At 40.9% G+C, this 23206-nt stretch overlaps 1 long non-coding RNA gene across 2 annotated transcripts in view; it reads left to right on the top strand.

The window, feature by feature from the left end:
- Nucleotides 1-22976, top strand: part of LOC122460691 — a 35090-nt gene extending 12114 nt beyond the window's left edge. Inside the window, exon 5 of one of the 2 annotated variants that reach the window (XR_006282153.1) lies at nt 22531-22976. This is a non-coding gene — a long non-coding RNA (uncharacterized LOC122460691). Of the gene's footprint in view, nt 194-22530 lie in introns of those variants that run through there. The other variant, XR_006282152.1, reaches the window with a different exon arrangement.
- Nucleotides 22977-23206: the final 230 nt, after the last annotated feature.

The following is a 23206-nucleotide window of genomic DNA, read 5'->3' as shown; positions in this document are numbered from 1 at the left end:
GCTACATACATTTTGAAATACAGTTTATAACATGTAAGACTGATCAAGCGTCCCCTGTGGTTAATGTACTCCAAAATGAAGCCAGGAGACACTCCCCACTTCAGGGATCTTTAGCACCATTGTCTATCTTTGAAACTGAGACAATGGGAGCAATTTTATGGTAATCAGCATAAATAAAATGTATGTTTTTGCACGTTTGCTTTCTCTCAGTACAAGAGAAATTAGCTAACACCAGCACTTTGTACATTTTTCATTAGGCACTCTGTTGGTGGGTTTTCCAACTGGGGGTGTTTATGAAAGACTTAACTCTTACTGCAAGGTTGTGTCTGCAGCATAAACTACTTTTTATTCTTCTTCTAGTGTCTTAATGGAGATTTGTTATAGCTATTTGCAGTAACTTATTTCTTTCTTGGGGGGGGAAGTTAATAAATTTTGTAGTGTATACACAGACATACAGTACTGCATGTATATGTATGTGTACTTAAACTATGAGTATATCTACACTGCACACCACTGGCAGCGGCATGTAGGGCATGTGTAGCTACATGCCATGCCACAGTGGAAAGCCTGTTGTGCTCACACTATGGCGTGAAGCCACATGTGACAGTGAAAGGCTTTGTAATCAAGCCCCCTGCTTTTCCCAAGCACTGAGCCCCCTCCCAAATCAACTAGTCCCATCCCCGCCACAAGCACATTCATAGAGATACTATTTCCCCCTCTTCCATTGGGACATGCAACTCCATCTTGAGGGAGCACAAAGCCTCCCTGACTTCTGTTACCTGGGTGCATCCAGCTCAAGTTGTGATAGGTGTACTTCTGGCTGAGTGTACTGATTCAGCATCCCCTTGCTGTCATAGGTCAATTCAGGTGGAAATGGCTCACCTCTGCTTCATGATGATTGTGAAGAACACAGCAAGCCATGGTAATGTAGACAGCACTGATGACATTGGTATCCAAATGGGTCTATGCTAACATTGATAAATCAACCTCTCTGGTCCACAAGGGGAATAACAATGGAAGAGTACCCTTTGCAATTTATGTACTTATGTACTCCTTGAGGAGAGCAAATAATGGGCACATGAGTCCCATATATAGCTCTGGTGCACTTTGGAAACCCCATTCTCTCAAAGCCAGCCATTACCTCAGAAATATTTTTTATGCCTGCCACCTTGGGGTAAACCAGATGCCTGATTGTCTCAGAAACCTCCAACACCGTTTTACCCCCGTCAACTTTTCAACCCCAAACTGGTTGGCAATGGACAGATATAGCCACTGCTTCTGGACTGGCAAGAATGGCCCCATGCATGTCTTTACTCTGGAGAGTTGGGGCAAGTTGCTCACAAAGCTCCAGAAATGTAGCTTTCTTCATATGAAAGTTCGGACCCACAGCTGGTCATCCCAAGTCTGCATGATGATGTGATCCCACCAGTCAGTGCTTCTGGCCCAGTGACAAAACAACTGATCTACATAGGGTCATCAGCAGCTATACTGAGAGTAATGAGTAGCATCAGCCAGTTTGAGTCTGCCAGGCCTGGGTGCTCCTCCTTAGCCGCCTGCTCCCTCTGAAGCTGTCAGGTGCTTTTCATGGGTCGGAAAACACAGTTGAAATGTCCGCCAGCACCCAAACGGAAGCTCTGCCCCATTCTTGACACAGGAGAGAAAGTGCAAGCAAGAGAAGTTCTTGAAAAGGGGCCTCCTCCATGTTGCTTGGCAGGCTGTGTTAGTGAGCTGTTCAAACTTCCTGTATTGTGCAGGATGGGCAGTGAAGTTTTCCCACAGTGTACTGTGGTCAAAGGGCTAGAGCAGCCACTTTTTGGGAGAATGCTAGGGAACTTGAGATATGGTTGGGTTGGTTCAGGTCTGCATCCTGCAGTGTGGACACCAGAGTCCCAGGTTCAAGTTTAGGTTAGAAAATTCTTAATGTAGGGTTAAGAATCAGTGTAGATGCTCAAGCCATGGATCTGCTAACACAGTTTCAACTGATTTAAATCCCACTAACACTGGGCTTACATTGTAGAGTGGAAATACTCTGGGCACCCAGTCCCTGAGTGTACAGTCTGAAAAGACAAACAAAATGACAAGGAAACAAACAAGTGAACAGAATTGTGATTGACATGGATCTTATTACTTGTTTGTTTTTATTTTGTTTTGAATTAAACCACGCTACATTCTCTCTTCCATACCCATAATCACTCCCATTTTTGCCACACCAGTTTCCAGCTTCATTTCTAGGCTGCTTTCATGCCTCCCCCCATATGGATGTGCAGCTGATTCATGAAATAAAGAGAGAAGATAGGTAAGCAGCTGAAAACTGTTGCATTTAAAATCTCTCAAAGAGTTCATGTGAATTGCATCATTATATAACCAATGAAACAGAAATACACCATGAACCATACAGCAGGGCTGATCAGTTTTGGGGCCAACTGATTCCTTTGTAATACTATTGAGGGCCACAACTATCATAAGACAAGAAAGTGCTGCAGGATGGCACTGGGGCTGGAGGAAAGAAGAGTTGAGACTTGTTATGATTTTGGCATCTGGGAGGGGATCAAGTTGGAAGCTCTAGTCAATAGGATGTTAGAAGGATGGTTTGCAAATAGGAGAGGGGTTATGGTGATTATCACTTGGGTTGCTCACTCAGATAAATCTGGAGTAAGGTAATCTGGGCTTCTACCCATTGCTCCACCCCATAGCCCTGCCCCACACCATGACCTTGTCCCCACTGGGAGTGGCGTGGGGGGCTCCTCCTCCCCTTCTCTTCCCCCCACAAAGATGTAGGGGAAACAGCATTCTCCTCGTCTTGCCACACAGTCCCCTGTTTGGATAGGATTGGTAGGTACCCCCAGAGAAGTAGGTCTTGGAGTTAACACCCACTGAGATGCATTTCACACCTCTCAGAGCTATTATCTGAGACTGTCTGCAGACTTAGGCAGCTATTGCTGCAGTGGTTGAACTCTGTTCTTGTTTTTACAACTATGAGGGTTAGAAACTTTACTCTTTTAAAATTATGAAAGCTGAGATTCTGAGAATCACCTGATTCCAGGCTCTGGGGTCCTATGCCTGGGAACATAGTGTATATACCTTAATCTGGCCTTGAACCCTGCCCAACCTTCCTCCCTGAACATCCTGCCTCCCCATGCCTCCCTCTGTCATTCCTTCCAATGACCCATCAGTGCCCACCTCCCTCCTTTCAAGTATGTGGAATTTGTTAGTTGTAATTTATTTATTAGTCTAGCTATGCTGTACCCTAGCATGCTGCCTCGTCATTTGCATACTTGAGCATTTTGGAATGCAAAAAGGGGGCAGATGTACTCAAAATATCAAGCATGACATACCCCAGGATTTCAGACCTCACTGTGTGATACAGCATGTAACAAATCCAAGGGGCAGTGACACTGACTCTCAACTCTTATGCAGCTGGACACCAAATTCACCACATGTGGTGACAAGGTGCTGCAGGAAAATAAATAAATACATAAATAAATCAAAGCCCCTTTGGCATCTGTATTTCAAATTGCCCAAACGAAAATGAAAGAGAGCAGAAGATACCTTCAGCCTCTCAGACACACTCCAGAGGGGTTTCCACTCAAATTTTTTATCAACCAAAATAAATTATAACTAATGCAAAAATAAATTTATAATAATAATAATAATATATAGCAATTTTCATCAGGATAGCTCAAAGCACTTTACAAAACAGGTTGGTATCATTATCCCCAGTTTACAGACAGAAAAAAAGAGGAACAGAGTGGTGAAGTGACTTATCCAATGTTACCCGGCAGGCCAGTGGCAGAGCTGAGAACAGAATCCAAGTCTCCTGAGTCCCAGTCCAGTGCCCTATCTAATAAGCCACGGTGCCTCCCAACTTCTTGCTTTTTGCTTCTTATTTGCTCACTCCTTCGAGAAGAGAGCAGCAAAAGAGCTTGGCTCCATTCAGTTCTCCCTCCATCTTAAAAAAGGAGTACTGTATGAGTGTATGCACACCCTTATTTCCCATCATGCCTTGTCAGGAGTTAGGACTACTAACATGACTCCCATTGACCTCAATGGATTTTGGATCAGATCCTTTATGCAAAATTCTTAAAATATAGAACTATAAGTATTTTTTTTGTTTATGAAAGCAGTATGAGGGCGCTAGATATTGTTAGCCAATACATATGTTAAGTGTAGTATACCCCACAGTAATAGGTATGTACATGGCATTAATTTAATATACTTATACATACTTTTTATATATATTTATTTATATGTTATGCTCTTCCCACAATGCTGTTCACCCATAGCATCCCATAGCACTTTGCAAACTTGAAATCAACTTTGGCATTAGAAAATAGGAAACTTGTCAAAGCAAAAATGCGTGACTATTTTTACCCTCAGAAGTCAGTACTTGCACAGCACATCAACACTTAGCTGGCAGAAACTAGTGGATTAAACTTAAACTTAAATGACATATAGGGGGCTTTTAGCTTTTAAACAACCACCATGTAAACAGAAGCAGGTTTGAGGGTGTATCTTCGAAGCACACCTTATGTGTAAGGTGAACATGCTGCAAGAGAAGAATTGCTTCCCAGAAGGAATGTCTCCTCTTCATATTGAACTGCTTTGTCTTTAGATAATAAATTTGACTGCGTTCAGTTATTTGGTCTCCTGGACATTTTAAAGAATGAACTGCAAGTAATTTCCCAAGACCCAAGTATATATTAAAAGTATGTATATGTATAGTCAAACAATTGGCTACACCTTTTAGTCGGTAGTGTAAAGAAGGGGTTTCCTTTCTATTAGTTCATTAATAAGAAATTTGGAAAACTAATTTAGTGGGGGAAAAAAAGGATTTTCTTGAAGTTGCTATAACTTTATATTTGCACAGCACTAAGTAATTGTCAGAGCAGATTAGGGTTCTTGTTTTTGGTTTACAGATCTCTACATATATTTGAATTCAATATAATTCCTTTCATAGTGGTTTTTGTCCATTGTAAGAATTGTGACTTTTGCAGTCAAATCCAAGTAACATCTGCTCAGTGCAGCCAGTCAATATTGTGGAAAAGTTCAAAGAATGAAGATCATTAGTAGTGTCAGCTTTACAACCAGAAGGTAATGGCATTAAAGTGAGCAAGGATAATACCCAGCAATAGTGGCCTCATTAACCAGTGATTTATCATGATGAAAAGACCTGTTTAACCTTTGGTCTTCACATGCTTTCTGTTTTCAACAAAAAGGTCTATTATTTCTAAGTTGTCAAGTGATAATTTGTGGATTGTTAAAGGGATGTATTAAATTATATTTAAAACAATTATACAGATATTGTATTTGAAATGGGATTAGGCTAGGCCAATATGAATCCCAGCTCCCACTTTAATTTCCAAATGGGTAAAGGCATTTAAAATGAAGCCATTGCATGTGGTCAGGATATCAATGTGTTGTCTTTTATTTTAAGCCTGATGTGTGCAACAAGTAACATGTATGTGTCAAAATCCATGTATAATATTCTGAGGGCCACATGCGTGAATACAAAAGACATTTTCCTGCTTTTAAATAAACAGGTGCAAATTGGTTATCTTTTAAAATAATCTTTTGCCCCTCATCCACACACTGGAATATTTATTTATATTACTTGCATATAATTTGATTAATTTTTAGTGCTATTGAAAAAGAAGCATTTATGGTGCTGGACAGTGCAGGCAGATGCCATGTAATTTCTTCACATCTCTGCCAATGCAATTTATTCCTGACCGGTAACATTTGTGCTGCTCCAATCCTTGGCCTCTCCTGAGTAGAAAATGTCACTGGTGCCAAATTGTGCCAAATTATATGATGGCTTTTGTGATGTAGACAAATGTCCATCAAACTTCACTTGTGACATAAGCCAAAATGTGCACCCAGGTCACCAGAGGCAAAAGGTTAATATTAGTAGATTATGTCACCTAGCTTCCAATTTCACTATGCTTAATTTTTGCTTTTGTCTGTCTTTCTATCTATAAAGATTAACTAAAACTCAAAGCTGCAATTTCCCGCATTTTGTTTTTCCTGTAAAACAAAAAAAGAGGCATGACGGACGTAGATTGGTTGATCTGAACATGGCAAATAGCTTTTTGAATGCTGGGCAGCCTTTCTGAGGCATTAGGATTTCTATACAAAACACAGGTATAAAAGCCAAGAGGAACATCATATTAAAATGACCAGAGATTAAGGTTACTTTTTTGAAGCTTTTTATCACATTTTCTAGTACTGCTATTTCATATTCAGAGGAAGGAAGATGATATTTAGTACATTTACTAAGTTATTTTGGATCTATATAGACAGATACCCTGTCAGTCTGTCTATTTGTGATCCAGATGTAATATTTTAACACTCAAAAAATGGCCTCTTGTTTTTCTGTATTGTCCAACAATTTGCTATAAAAGAGTTGATAACCCTTTGTTGGGAAAAGTGAGAATGCAGCTAATGTACAGCCTGCTCCTGGAAGGTGTTAAATGACCTCAATTCCTATGGGTTTCAGTTGGGATTCAGGGGACTTTTACATTATAGGAAGCATTTGACGGCTCAGACCCCTATTAGGAAATAACACTTTTATTAGACTTAATTCTCAACCCTTTCCTAACAAGGAGATAGTAAATTTGGACCCCCTCAGGCAAAACTCCCATTGAGTACAGGACTGAGCACCCTTTGGGTGCTATTCTGGTCTCATTGAAGTCAATGGCCCTTTTGCCATTACCTTCAATAGGGTTTCACCCTTTGTCTACAAGTTATAGTCAGACAGTGAAGAGAATGGTGGTGGAGGCTACAGGCGAGACTACAGCGGAAAGAAAATAAAACAAATTTAAGATTTATAAAAGTGACTGCAGGATCAAGGATCAGGCCCTTTATTGTGCCCTTTGAAAAAGGAAAAGGAGCACTGTCCTTCAATTTGCTGGCAATGAGCAAACATGCACTAAACCTCCTTCTGTCCTCATGTTGTTAAAGGGAAAAAGTCTAATTCTCATCTGTACAAAGACCCCTTTAAACTGGCAGTGGTACAGAGGGGCCTCTGTGTAAACAAAATTGTGGCTCAAAATGATTTTCAGTCTTAACTTACATTTTTAACCATTTCCCAATATTTTTGCCTGTGTTTTGTCTGTGCAGTGGGCTGTCTTTTTGTTGTTGTTGTTGTTTTTGTTTTTACAGTGAAATGGATTAATTGTCCCTATGCAATGAATGCACATAAAGTTGTAATGTTCTCTTTACAATGTGTGTGTGGAGTGGAGGGGAGCTTTTCTCTGGCAGTGAAACCTTTGCCCATATCCCAGTTGGTGAATTTTCATGGAGAAAAGCAAAACTAACCAACTGATAATTACAGCTTCTGCATTACCTTTTGTTGTGATTCCAGATTGGGTTCATGGCGGTCGCATTTAAAAAAATACTTCTTGCTCTCTCTCTCTCTCTGGAGGTCAACTCTTCAAGGTGCTAAGCCTCTGGCCACAACTGAACAAAGTACTTAAACATACCTTGAATTTGGGGACGATTCATATGTTTAGGTGTTTTGCTGGATTAGGGCTAGAGTGTTCAGCAGTTTACAGGACTGAACACTATTAACAAAAGTGGTTATCAGATTAGGTAAAGAGCAAGAGTTAGTGGGATAGATTTCTGATCTCAGTTATACATGTATAAATTCAGAGTTAACTCCATTTTAAAGGCTAAGGAGTTGCAGGATTGGCATCAGTATAAAAATGATGTGAAATCAGAAGTAGTGCATTGCCTTCAGTGGAGTTGCTCATGTTTGACCAAGGGTATGTCTACACTTAAAATAGGATACCGGTGCAGCTGTAGTGGTGCTGCTGGTTGGACCCTAAATATGCCAACAGGAGGGCTTCTCCCATCAGCATAGGTAATCCATCGCCTCGAGAGGCAGTGGCTTCTCTTTCATTGACCTAGCACTATCTACACCGGAGGTTAGGTCAGTACAGCTACTACTCTCAGGGGTGTGGATTTTTGTGATTTTGGGGGGGGGCGGGGTGAAAAATCCACACCCTTGAGAGACCTAGCTATATAGATGTAAGTTTCTAGTGTAAACTGGCCATGAGATTAGAATCTGGCTCATTTGTTCATGTGCTGTATATCTGATCTAAATTTAAGAGAACTATTCACTCAGAAGGGCTTTAGTTACTTTATAATACTGAAAAACTGGACACTCTTTTTTCTTTTATCCAAAGATCGGTCACTTAAAAAGTGAGTTTACTTGTTTATTTTCACTTTTATAAAGTATTTGCCCTAAATACTCCTTATGGTGCCATAATAATTTATTTCCTTTCCAATAAAAGCAATAAAAGTATGTTACTATAACTACACAAGGAGATGTTTTTAACACAAAATAGCATTTCCAGATCTGTTATGCAACTGCTTCTAATGAGATCTTTACAGACGGCACAGCAATAGATGGGGTATGAAATAAACGGCTTGGCACATTGCATGGGATATATCTACATACACATTAAAATGCACTCCGTCTTGGAATTGGCTTTCTTCACCCCACCCCCATTCTGTGCTGCCTAACAAAAGATTTTCAACAAAAGAAATTCTTCCTGGTTTGTAAAACAGTTGTGTAAAACTTGGACTGTAAAGCCACAGTTGACTGCTTTAATGTGGAACAGTTGGGAGGGTGGGGAATCACTGGCAGGTTGGGACAGGACAGAGCAATGGTGCCCTTATTCTGTCGAGGGTCTACTTAGTCACACCACCTGCTCCCCCTATTATTTCAAAGGCAAACCAGTCATGACAGTCTGAACAGACGGATGTTTAGCCTCAATACCTTGGACACACGGCACCAGACGGTGCAAGGGGAGTTAAGAAAAGATAAATGAAGTGATCAATAAAGATAAGGGACCTGTTTAGCAGTAAATGATGGGGATAGGGCAGACAAAACAAGGGGTGAACGTGTGTTAAATAATGCAAGTGTGCATTCAGCTAAACTTAAACTTCTTAAATCCATGTATTGTTCAAAAAGAGTCTCCCCCCCATCGGTTATTTGTGTTTTAGGTAGATATGATAAAGCGTGCACGTGCACAGACTGACACACATGCACAGCCAGAAGATACATACTTTTGTATCTTCTGGCCCGTCTGGTGCTTAGCTGTAATGTGTTGTGGGGGGGAATGGGCATGTGTTTGAGTTCGATAACAGTCCTAGTCATTCCACCTTTATTCATGATAAAACAAACAAACTGTGGGGAGTTGTGGAGATAGGGCAGATAGGCAATGGTCTTCCCAGCAGGTTGAATGTTAACTGGGACAAAATGGTATGGATCACTTTCTTTATAAGTTAATCTCTGTAGGGCAGGGGTTGTCTTTTTTGTGTATGTATAGCACCTAGCACAATGGGGTATTGGTCCATGCCTAGGGCTCCTAGGCACTATGGTAATACAGATCATTATAATACAGATTCCTTTCAGTGTGCATAAGCACCGAAGGAGCAAAGGTACAGGAAAAACCCCGTGGCTTTACATACAAGTGGTCTGTACTGCACATAGGACCAAATACTAGTTCTTATTCTCCCTCCTGCACCTCCATAATTCTTATGTAGTTTTGGCATTAACAATCTCACAAAGGAGTCTGCCATGTTCACAGACTCTGCCCAGTTCAACTGAGCATCACTGGGTACAGCGAACATGCTCATTATATTCCCCCAATGTCCTAACATGAGGTACATTTTCTTCCCTGGACGACTTGATGTCACTCAGTCAGGGAATTAAAATTAAAGATACCATGGGGCCTAGTGACTCCAAATGACATTTCCAGCAGAGTGGGGCTCCCAGGCCCACACAATATTCAAATGACAATAACAATTGATAATCGAACAGTCATTTGTGGGTGGCTGTTCCAGCCCCTTTGCTGAAGAGATGCAGTTGAGGAAGGTGCCTATCCATAGGCATCAGCAATGATTGCCCTTGTCATGTATACATGATTGCCCCAGCTTTTGAGAAGTGTGGTGATTGTATAAGAATTGCCCCTTTAAAATCTAAATCTATCTACCTAGGTTGTTACAGAGAGCCATCACTGTAATTGCAAAGAGGCTTCTAATACTATAAAATGGAAAGCCAGAAATTTCTTTTTCCCTCTAGTCATCAGGGATTGGACATGTATTATTTTATTTATATTTGTTGTTGTTGTGGGAAGTCTGAAGGCACTGAGATCTCTTCTGGGAATGAATTCTACATTCATAGGTCACTTACTGAGAAAACTATCTGCTGCTCACACAAGTTTACTTTTTGGGTTGACAGTTTCATTGTTCCAGTGGACCACAACTGTCATGTGAGGTTATGATTACAGGTGGGAAAAATATAGGTTTTTTTCAGGGGTGGGGGCTGATTGAAACTCTTCATGAATTCAGGTTAAATTTGGCAAATAGTTTTAGAAGAAAAAAATGAAGAGAAATTGTTGGAAATGTTTCATTTTGACATCTCTGAAACAAAATGTTTTGACTTTTCATTTCAGAAAATCTTTTTCAGAATGTATCTAAATTTAATTAAAAACAACCCATTAAACATTTGAACTCTCCCCAAAATTTATTGTGGTTTGAATGAAACATTTTGCTCAATCCCAAATGATTTTTTTTCTATTTTGAGGAAAACAAAAGACCCCTCATTTTGGTTGAATCTGAAATTATATTTTTATTACAATTATTTTTTCCATTTGATCACCGAACTGAAAAATTTATTATTTGCCAAGCCTTAATCATGAGGTGCATTCTGGATGCAGAGTTAGTTCCTTCCCACCTGAAAATCATTGCATCTGGCATTGGTTTATTGAGTGAACCCCAAAGTGGGGCTGGTTGTAACTTGTAACAAGGGCCCTCTCACTTTTTCTAATTTGATTATTTTGTTGTTACCTTATTTCTTCTTCTTTTTGTTGTTCTGATACAGTTGAAGACATTGCAGTTCTGTTAAGAGGTATGGTTGACTTAGTGGATTCTGGAAGACAATGCTATTATAAGATATGGGCTCTCCTAATCAACTTTTGCCTAATGGGACAAATGGATCCATGCTAGGGAGTTGCAACATACAGAAGTAGGTGGCTCCTTAACATGAACTCTCCATTTGCAATAATAATTAAAAGGTCTGCTGCTTAATGATTGTCAGATCCACTAGTCTACCAAGCTTTCCTTTAGACTTACAAAGCCTTGGACAAGTCAAAGTGCTCCGCAACTCAGCATCAGATACTCAGTGATGAGGGCCATATAAGTACCTAAATGGACTGGCAGATCTGACACTCCTAAAACAGCAGACCTTTTAGTCTATAGAGCTTTTAAAATGAAGAGTTAGGGGTTCATACTCTGAAAGTTGCACAGCACTGTAGCAATTGATTTCCCTGGGATGGCAGATGAGTGACCAAGAGTGCTACATAATTTTTAGAATATGTAATGCTTAGTGAACATGAATGATACCTTTGGTTTCCTTTTAGAGCAGCAACAGTACACTGTTGTGTACCCTCTACAACCAGTCCTGAGCCAGCTGTAGGGGACTGGGCCAATGGAACTACATCTCCTGCAGGGCCAGACAGTCAGCACAGCTGTGCAGAAGGGCAACTGTCAGTGCAGGATGGCTTTTATCTCTGAGAACTATATGCCCTTCCACCAGGATGCCCTAGATCCGTGTGTTGGTAAAACTAGTCCTAACAATTCAGTGTGTCTGTTAACCTCCACCCAAACCATTCCTACATGCATTAGTAAGTCTATGAAAACATTGCATAGTTCAGCCCTTGGAATCTTCCCTCCTCTCAGCCTTGTTTTCATCTCCTACCCCTGCCCCCAGCTCAAGTAATTGGGGTCTCAACTTTAGTTTTGTGTTTAAAAGGCTAATGGAGTGGATACAGAAGACCTTTATTCCTATTTTACACAGGCCTGAAAGATTACAAGGCTATCTAAGCAAGTGTGGTATAGCAGAGTCTATTCCAGAGTTAGGACCAGCAGAGGCCTAAATGAGAGAGAGCCTGTGTGCCTCATGAAAAGTACTGCAGTAACCCCTGCTGAGCAGTCATAGAGTGGAAAAGGAGGGGAATTCAGAGATTGGGACCTCAGTGCCCTCCAAAAATAGCCATTGTAGGTGGAGTTCACTCAGAGGCAACAATGATGGTGGGTGAGTGGGTGTTATAACAGGACTTAGACTTTCTACAGTTCCTTTTGGTGGGACCATTATTTTTTGGGCCAGTGGGTCCTGATTTAAAGCTTTCTCTTGATGCTGGGATTGCTGGTAAGCACCTTGCCTATTTTCTAAGCTAAGCTGTTTGCCTGTCAGTCAGACAGGCATGCCTTGCCCCCTGCCAGGGCGAGGAGGAGATTCCTCTGCACTGTGTAGTGATAGGGCCTGGTTGTGCTATGGAGCACTGGCTGGGTCAAGATTTGTAACAAATTTGTTCACAGTTCATTTTTATGTCAATATTTTTGTGTGAGCAGTTAGAGATTTAAATATAGTCTAGCAATTCTATTGGCAACCCAACAACACCATAGCCTCTGCTAATGCTTTATCTTTGAAAACTCGTGGCGAACGGGGGAAGTCCTAGACAAATTGGAGGATTGGGCCAAAAGAAATCTAATGAGGTTCAATAAGGATAAGTGCAGGGTCCTGCACTTAGGATGGAAGAATCCAATGCACCGCTACAGACTAGGGACCGACTGGCTCGGCAGCAGTTCTGCGGAAAAGGACCTAGGGGTGACAGTGGACGAGAAGCTGGATATGAGTCAGCAGTGTGCCCTTGTTGCCAAGAAGGCCAATGGCATTTTGGGATGTATAAGTAGGGGCATAGCGAGCAGATCAAGGGACGTGATCGTTCCCCTCTATTCGACACTGGTGAGGCCTCATCTGGAGTACTGTGTCCAGTTTTGGGCCCCACACTACAGGAAGGATGTGGATAAATTGGAAAGAGTACAAAGAAGGGCAACGAAAATGATTAGGGGTCTAGAGCACATGACTTATGAGGAGAGGCTGAGGGAGCTGGGATTGTTTAGTCTGCAGAAGAGAAGAATGAGGGGGGATTTGATAGCTGCTTTCAACTACCTGAAAGGGGGTTTCAAAGAGGATGGCTCTAGACTGTTCTCAATGGTAGCAGATGACAGAACGAGGAGTAATGGTCTCAAGTTGCAATGGGGGAGGTTTAGATTGGATATTAGGAAAAACTTTTTCACTAAGAGGGTGGTGAAACACTGGAATGCGTTACCTAGGGAGGTGGTAGAATCTCCTTCCTTAGAGGTTTTTAAGGTCAGGCTTGACAAAGCCCTGGCTGGGATGATTTAACTGGGACTTGGTCCTGCTTTGAGCAGGGGGTTGGACTAGATGACCTTCTGGGGTCCCTTCCAACCCTGATATTCTATGATTCTATGATTCTATGATTCTAAGTCCCGGATGACTGGAAAAAGGCTAATGTAGTGCCCATCTTTAAAAAAGGGAAGAAGGAGGATCCTGGGAACTACAGGCCGGTCAGCCTCACCTCAGTCCCTGGAAAAATCATGGAGCAGGTCCTCAAAGAATCAATCCTGAAGCACTTAGAGGAGAGGAAAGTGATCAGGAACAGTCAGCATGGATTCACCAAGGGAAGGTCATGCCTGACTAATCTAATCGCCTTTTATGATGAGATTACTGGTTCTGTGGATGAAGGGAAAGCAGTGGATGTATTGTTTCTTGACTTTAGCAAAGCTTTTGACACGGTCTCCCACAGCATTCTTGTCAGCAAGTTAAGGAAGTATGGGCTGGATGAATGCACTATAAGGTGGGTAGAAAGCTGGCTAGATTGTCGGGCTCAACGGGTAGTGATCAATGGCTCCATGTCTAGTTGGCAGCCGGTGTCAAGTGGAGTGCCCCAGGGGTCGGTCCTGGGGCCCGTTTTGTTCAATATCTTCATAAATGATCTGGAGGATGGTGTGGATTGCACTCTCAGCAAATTTGCGGATGATACTAAACTGGGAGGAGTGGTAGATACGCTGGAGGGGAGGGATAGGATACAGAAGGACCTAGACAAATTGGAAGATTGGGCCAAAAGAAATCTAATGAGGTTCAATAAGGATAAGTGCAGGGTCCTGCACTTAGGATGGAAGAATCCAATGCACCGCTACAGACTAGGGACCGAATGGCTCGGCAGCAGTTCTGCAGAAAAGGACCTAGGGGTGACAGTGGACGAGAAGCTGGATATGAGTCAGCAGTGTGCCCTTGTTGCCAAGAAGGCCAATGGCATTTTGGGATGTATAAGTAGGGGCATAGCGAGCAGATCGAGGGACGTGATCGTTCCCCTCTATTCGACACTGGTGAGGCCTCATCTGGAGTACTGTGTCCAGTTTTGGGCCCCACACTACAAGAAGGATGTGGATAAATTGGAAAGAGTACAGCGAAGGGCAACAAAAATGATTAGGGGTCTAGAGCACATGACTTATGAGGAGAGGCTGAGGGAGCTGGGATTGTTTAGTCTGCAGAAGAGAAGAATGAGGGGGGATTTGATAGCTGCTTTCAACTACCTGAAAGGGGGTTTCAAAGAGGATGGCTCTAGACTGTTCTCAATGGTAGCAGATGACAGAACGAGGAGTAATGGTCTCAAGTTGCAATGGGGGAGGTTTAGATTGGATATTAGGAAAAACTTTTTCACTAAGAGGGTGGTGAAACACTGGAATGCGTTACCTAGGGAGGTGGTAGAATCTCCTTCCTTAGAGGTTTTTAAGGTCAGGCTTGACAAAGCCCTGGCTAGGATGATTTAACTGGGACTTGGTCCTGCTTTGAGCAGGGGGTTGGACTAGATGACCTTCTGGGGTCCCTTCCAACCCTGATATTCTATGATTCTATGATTCTAAGGGAAAATGAAAACTCATGAGAAATAAGTGAAACTGACCAATTGTTCAAGTTAGATGGAATTCAAAACAGTAGGCTAGAACAGAAACAGCAAAAAGTGACTCCAGCTTTTAAAATTATTTCTATTTTCATAAACTAAGATGTATGGTGAGGAAATGTGATTTTTAAAAAAAAAATCTTTATTTTTATCTATCATCACCTAATCATCTTTATTTACAAGGAAAATGATCTGGGTAAAATTTAGGTTCTGTCATTTCTAAGGCAAGGACACTTTCACACTGTCTGGATGACATAGGTTTGGCCCCCAGAGACCCAGTAACATAGCTGCTTTGGGGGAAAGAGAGAGCATTTCTAGGATCTTTTCTTTCTCGTCTCTTCATTTGCTTCTAGAATCAAGTTCTGCATAAGCACGAGCATGCCAATGGAGGTTTTTTAATCTCTCAGCTCAGCAGCAGTGTTGGCATGTTTGCGTGTGTTAAATATGAGTAGCAGCAAAATGTTCCATTCCCACAGCACAAGTATGAGCTGTGCTGCAGGAAGGCTGCTTTGCCTGATTGTGATTTTATCACGGCCTGATCCTGTGAGGTACTGAACAACTGCATTGTGCAAAAGAACATCATCTACTCACATAGCCACCACCACAACATAACCCACTTTAATTACCTTAATAAATTCCTTGATTAATGATTTACATCTGTGAGATTATCATTCTTGGACCTGGCAGTGAAGCTGTTTACTTTTATGAGAGATTTTATAATTCTAGCTCCAAGAAAGGCATGGTACATTAGTGTTGGTACATCAGCTTAATGTGCATGCAGCGTCATAAAATGATTCAAACAAACAACTGGGAGCATTATTATGTGCTCTGGAATTCACCACAGTGCAGCCAGAGCATGATTCATTTGGCAGCTTTCTCGTAAAGTTTATTAATATCATTTTAGTAAAGCCTGGATCTTTTTCAGTATTTAGTAGGCCTGCTGGTGAGAAGCATCCTATGAATAACATAAATATTTGTTAATGGCAATGATAATCTACTTTAAAGCCATCTTGCTGGCAAAAGGCCTGACTCTGGAAGACACTGAACTCCTTTCAGGATTGAGCTCTGAGGGGCATGATCCCTCAAGGGGGTAAGTGCCCTCCTGTTAAAGTGGGGAGACCTGGATCCTTAGTCTGCTAGATGGCTCTGTAACATATTTGTGGAACTAACATTTATGGGATACTCATGGGAAAGTCAGCGGTATTTAGAGAGCTCAGCACCTCACAGGATCAGTAACAAGACACAAGCTCAGATACTACAATGATAGGCAAAGATTTGAAGGATCTACAGTGAGCTGTACTGCTATTGACTCTACGATCATCATGGCCTAGGGCATATCCATGCACTCACTTCAGGAATTTGAACAATAAAATTGTGCCTTTGACAAAGGGAAATTAGGCTAAAAGTTGGAAAATTTCCCTCTGACGCCTAATCTTGTTCCCAACAAACCCAATGGGAGTTGCATTGACTCGCTGAATATTCATAAACAAACCCCTGACTGAAGTTCCTGGGATTGTTGCCCTGTACCAGTGCTTCTTAAACATCACTGCCCGTAAAGGAGATTTGTTATGTAGGCAATGGCTCCTCTTGCTACGATGCTTCCTCGTGGCACAAGATGGTTGGCAAATACATTTTCCAGTGTATAGACTATGGCATAAAACTGGAAGGGAAGTGGATTAGAAACAGAGATGTAACAAAACATTTGATCCCTTTTACTGGCTTGTGGGATGATAAAATGAAAAATATTTCCAACTCTAAAATGCCATGTTAGAAGGCTATAAACCGTTTTGGTTTATTGCTAAACTGGTGAATGGAGGAAACTGTATTATAAAACTACATCTTTTGGGCCTGTTCCTGCAGTCATTACTTAGGTAAATCTTCTGCTAAAGTCAAGGTTTTTCTTTAGTTTATTTTGTCTGAGTAAGGACTGCTGGCCTGGGGCATGTGTTTGAAGATCTTCAGGACACATTAATTAAGAAACAATTATGCAGGCCAGACCATGCTATGAATCTTTTACTTGTGAGTAATGGTTCATATTACACACATGACACGGGAAAAAAAATGGAACACTTCTGTCTATAAGAAGCAAGGACTGTCATATGAATGGAGTTTCAATGAAGGTGCAGTACAAATGAAATAACCCTTTTGTCTATAAACGACTAATGTACTTATTGCTGAAATGGACCTTATTCAATCCAACAGTAGTTAACCAAACTGGAATATATGATATTGTTTACAGCAGGATGCAGTTGATATTTTTCCTGTGGTGTCCCAGCTCTCTTGAACATCCTCCCACTTGAAATTTTAAGGGCCATTGAGCTATCTTTGTATGGAAACTCTATATTTCAGCAGAGCTCCAAGCACCACACACTGTTTTTATTTTGCAGTATATTGTTGTCTAAGATGTCTAACATCAATGCACAGGGAAGGGTTGGCTAGACATACTGACAATGACTGCTAATTAATTGAGGTGTCATTCATATAATATATTTACATGGGATTTCTAGAAAATTGGGATGTTTGCTAGCTTAAATGAACAATCTATCCCCATTTACCCATATGGGCCTGAAGTCAATGAGACAGATCTCATGTGCAAGGATACTCATGTGATTAAATGTTGCAAGATTGGGCCTAAAGTAGGAACAGAAGTTCAAGGAATCTTTCCTGCAAACTAGTTTCCCAGATCTTGAATAAACCAAACACAGCAAAGGAGATTACTGGGCTGTCCAGATGGGTATGGTAGAGACAAACAGATCACGGTTGGGCATCTACTATGTTCACTAGGAAAGTTCCACCTCTGTGTGTTACTTGTCCTTGTCGAAAGTGATTCATGAAAGTATGACACAAGTCAAATTTGTCTTGACCCCTAAGGAACGGTTTGGCTGTCCTCATGGCTTCATTAATCATCTATACAGCGGAATAGTGATCTGATTTCTTAGAATATGGAAATAGTGCTAGTCTGATATATGTAGTGTTTTCCCAGAGACAAGGGTGGCATTGTCAGAGCTGCTGCACAGATGTGTCTGAAGGGCAGCCGACTCCCCCACTGCAGGGCTCTCATCCTGTAGAAAAATGAAAAAAGGAAATGAAGGAACTTGGAAGAGAAGTGGTTTATTGTACATGTTGCTGGCATCTCCTCTGAATTTTCTGAAACTCCTCCAATTTGGACACAGGCACAGGTACAATACAGTTGGAGGTTTTTTGTTAACATCAGTGATTTGGTGGGTGAAACCAAATGCAGGAATTGATTGCTCCCAGTAGCGGCTAGACCTTGCTAAATGAAAGGAAGTAATAAATAGGGAGTTATGGTGATGGTGATTTGTCTCTGGCACCTTGTGTAGGATTGTAAGGCATTTGTCAAGTAGTTTAACCATCAAATTTATGTTTTGTGCTAAAAAAAATTACTTGGCAAATTTAATTTGAACAGGGATGTTTTCAGGTCTTTCTTTTAATGTCAATGAAACAGTTGGTTCCCCGTCCCCCCCATTTTTTAAATGAAACTGGACACATGCTGAATGAAAGCCCTGAGATCCAAATTTGTAGCACGGATCTGCAGTGTATATAGGTAATATGACAAATCTGAACAAATTTTGGATCTGGATTCCAAACCACTCCAGTCAGGAGTGTTCAGATCCAAAGATTACGTTCTGCTCATTATAAGGATATGAGGCCCATATGTCACAATGCTTTGGCCCCAGCTTAAAAGGGATGTAAAGCTGGTGGATCTAGCCCCCAGGGACATTGGAGGAATCTCTGAATAGAGTAAAGCCAGCACAGCCAGCTCTATGACACCTCCCAGAGGAGCCACTGGCACTGGAGATGTGTTGGAGAAATTCTCAAGGGTACAAGGCTGTGGCCAGAGAGCTGCTATGCTCTGACTATTCCTGGCTGCCACAATGGCTTCTAGAGGCTAAGGGCACCCTGACACTTGTTAGGGTAGCCTTCAGTCTGTTCCAGATGCACTGGGGGCTGAAGCATCCCCCTTATGGCCTGGGATAGATGTGGTGCCCTTTGTCACTCTGTTCTTCCTTTCTAAGTCCTGTCCTGAGGTTAGCTAGGTGCAGAGATGAATTGGGCCCATAATCTTCAGCTCTTGAGTTTAGACGTAGGTATTAGGTTAAGACCATCTCTGATTAAAACACTTCACTGTAGTACTGGAATCCAAACAACTGCAACTTGGTGCAAGTGCATAAGAATCAGAAAGAAAACTGGTTTGTTTGACCAGAAACTCAAACAAACCAGTCAGGTTACATTGTATAGTCTGAATGAAGTACTAAAAGAGGTCTTAATGTAAATGATTAAAAGGTCAATTACTTTAAAAAATCCTTTTCATTTTAATAACTTTAAAAATATTCTCATCTGTATTACTAACAATATATAACCTGTGGGCATGATTCTCCTCTATGTTACTCCAGTTTTACATTGGTGTAACTCCATTGATTTCATGACGCTATATTGGGGTATATTGTTATAGCACAGAGCTGAAACAAGCTCATGATTTTTATCTTGACAACGTCCCTTAAATTATTATTTTCTGTGCTGATTGTTGACTGTAATAACTTTTATCTCTGATTAGTTTTTATCACTCTCTCCTATATTACAAGCAATGTTCTCTGACTAGGATAAGAACACAAATAAAGAGACATTACAAATATTAATTTCATTGGCCTAAACATAGTAAGTTTAATGAAAGGTTTTTTTGTTTAGGGACAATAAACAAAATCAAAAAGAAAATAACAAAGTGGATTATTTGGCTGAAATTTCAGTTTTCTTTTCAGTTAAACAATTTTTTTGGGGGGGGGTACTCATCACAGTTTCATTTAAATAAACTTTCCTTCAATTTTAAGCCAGAAGGCTACAGTAGGGCTGTATTCACCAAATTGCTGATGAAATGATATGGCAATGTTGAAATGTCTAACATCTCATGCTCTGAAAACATTGCGGTTCTGTTAAATGTACATTGTGTATCATTTACTGATCCATACTCTGCCAGACAATGTTTGGCTTCAAGGTTTTCTGAACTGCTTAATATGTTTTCTTAATGACCTTACTGGAGGTACATTGTTGGTTCTATGGGAAAGATAATGTTGCTTTTTTTTTTCCCATAATCACTCACACAGTGATTACTCCAGCTGTACAAATAACATAGGAAATGGATATTTTTGTATTAAAGTTATGCAAGCCCAACAAATACTTGCGACAATTGCTTCTTAAGTCACCAAAATTTAAAACCATTCAGTTTCCTTGTAAGGAGCTCACGGCTTCTTTGATGCTAAGGTTTGTTAAGCTCAAATGTGGAGAACCAATAAAATAATAAAAAGGCTCCAGAGGTGTTTATAGATTTCAATTATCTCTTGCTTTCTATCCCAGGATCGGACTAGGCAGGATTGTGCTGCCCTCAAGTAGTACTTGAGGCTAGGCTGCATTTTATACTGGCTGTCTTCACATTCTTCAACGTTTCTTTGTAGCTGAATTGCCTTAGTGTGGGTAGTGTACAGAGGTGCTAAGAGCTAGCCTAGACAAAGCAGACATGCTTCACAAAAGCAAAGGAGCAAAAGGAAGCAAAATTGAATCTCTAGCACCCAACTCCTGAGCAAACAGGCAAAACTAATGGATCCACTCTTGCTCCTCCCATCCAATTACTGCGATCCAGTAGAGAGAATATGGCAACATCGGTTCACACAAATTCTAATACTCTTAATCCCTTCCATACATATAAATCTCACATTCACCAACATTACTTCATTATCAAGCCACCCAGGCAGACTGAGTGTTGGAATGGACCCACCAGCTGCAAAAACCTGCCTCCTTCAGGTTTTAATCAGCTAATGAGGGATATGCAAATGACAAGCTTATAGGATTACGGTTTGTCTAACAGCAGTCCTCCCCACAGTGATACAGTACTAATACAGGTGTTAGTAAACCGGTTATTAGGCACTGGCTAATTTAGGCCCATTCATGTTGTGATTGTGCTCTCAGCCCAGCCATTTGTACTTGTGTTTGTGGCCCAGTAGGAGATCTATTAGTACTGTGGTGGGTCTGACACAAACTCCTTGCTGTTAGATATGAAGTTAATAAATCCGGTTGGTTTGGTGTTTAGCCATACATGACAGCACGTGACTGAAATGATTATTTTTCTTTTTGCTTTTGCCTGGGAAATTGCCACAGGGTGGGTAGAGGGGAAATTTAATTAAGTGTTATTTACCATTTATATGGACTTTTCACATACTTTATCAAGAAAAGTGTAAAGCGTGGTAATTCATTTAACCTCTGTTTTCTCTTGCTCACAAGTAGCCAACTCTGTTGTCCATCAAAGGAGATATAGCCTAACAGGGTATATGGTGGGAATGAAATGTGCAGCTTCATTAGGCTAAAGAGTACGAGCTGGCAAAAAGGGAAAGGCACATAAAGTAATTTAAGCAGTTGCTTGTGCTTTGAATGTTCCAGTGATTCAAACTAGCACACAGCTTGTCATTTACTTTAAAAAAGGGGGGTGAGAGGACTTAACATAGTGACTGCCTTGCTGTGGGCAAGTCACCTGGACCAAAATTTTTTCATTCAGAGGTCTAAAGTTTGACAAAGTATACTCCGATGAGAACAAACAAATGGACAATATTACATGCTACAAGCATATGGGGTCAGGTTTTCACCTGCTTTCAGCCAGCCTGGACTTGGTGCTATGCCAATTTACAGCATCTGAGGATCTGGCTCATGGTGATTTAGTATAATTATGGGATGACTGAAATATTGAAGACACGTGTGTTCTCTGTAAGACAGTAGGCCAGGCGCAGAGCTTATCAAATTATGAAAATATGTATTTGTAAATAATCTGATGATTGATCGAAAAAATCTAATCAGTGATCTCTTGAATATTATTTGCTGATCAAATAATGAAAAGAAAATGTATTGATACATTATGTAATGAAAAATGTCACCATTTGTTAAATAAACTATTCTCAAATATATGCTGGTATTATTCTCAAAGAATAATAACATTGACTGGCTCCAGCCAAGAGAGGGTATATAGCCATTGACTTTAACGGATGCTTTTAGGGTTGCTGAGCACTTGAAGGGTTGTGCTACAAAGACATCTTCCTCCTTGAAAAGCTTACACAAAAGTAATCTTTCTTTCATACTTACTTATCACACAAAAACCCAGAGCCAGACTAAAGTTTTGAGGTGCCCTGTATGAGGTCAGACATATTTCAAATCCCTGTAAAGGTATTAACTACTTATTCTTCAAAGTTCCCTGAGAGATAGGGGCTGAAGAAAAGGATTATTATCCCCATGTTTCAAATATGGGAACTGAGGTAAGAGATTAGTGTGAAAAATGTCCGAAGTTGGGCAACTGAAGTGAAACACATGAAGCTCCTCAGAGTTAGGTGCATATTTGTATGCAGTCCTCCTATTTTGTTCTGATTGGACCTAACCTAAATTCATATTTTAAAAAGAGATACAAAATCTGAACTCTTATTTCCCCCTGAACTTTGAGGCCTTTTTAATTCAAACTCAGATCCAGATTTTGCAGTTGGGTTTCCTCTGTTTACAGTGGCTCAAAAAGCACCTCAGATCCTAAGACTCCTGAATTTTGAGGTGTTCAAAATTCTAAACTGAATGTTGTGGCCATAATCCACATATTGCCACATTTTGTATCTGTTCTGCTGGTGCCACCTCTTTTAATTTTTATTTATCCTAGGCAAGGCACTGAGGATGTGCTTGGTGCTGTACAAACTACAAAGATAGCCTCTGCCCCAATGACTTTACAGACACAGATAAGACCAGACACACTAAGGGAGACAGCGGAAGTATGAACATTTAATGCTACATATTTCTGTTTGGTTATTGCTCTATTTTCTTTCTCTTCTCTTCTCCTTCAAAATAATGTTGGGATGGAGAAGGCATTCCACTTATCTGGGCTACTAGTGGCTCTGAGCCTTACAAAAAAAAGTAAATTTTATGGGAGGGATTTGAATGAGGAATCTGACTTCAGTGGGGTTGCACCAGCATAACAGAGAGCAGCATTCACCTACAATGTGTATATCAAAACATCTCTTTTTTGAAGAAACCATTATCTACTAATGCTTGTATATTTTTAAGGAATATGAAGCATTAGTTCAAGTTCTGAGGTGATGGGCAAAGTGTATCTATTATCTATATTGCAGATGTAATCACAAAGGACCCAATGCCGTAAGGTGCTGAGAACCTTACCATCTGACTGTGGTAAGGATCACTTTCTAGCCCCCAACTAAAACCCCTCCAACGCATCATCAAGGATCTACAACCTATCCTGAAGGACGAGCCATCGCTCTCTCAGATCTTGGGAGACAGACCAGTCCTTGCTTACAGACAGCCCCCCAATCTGAAGCAAATAC

The sequence above is a fragment of the Dermochelys coriacea genome, chromosome 6 (genome assembly GCF_009764565.3).
Source record: "Dermochelys coriacea isolate rDerCor1 chromosome 6, rDerCor1.pri.v4, whole genome shotgun sequence".
Lineage (NCBI taxonomy): Eukaryota > Metazoa > Chordata > Testudines > Dermochelyidae > Dermochelys > Dermochelys coriacea.
This window is presented reverse-complemented; position numbering and strand designations above follow the sequence as displayed.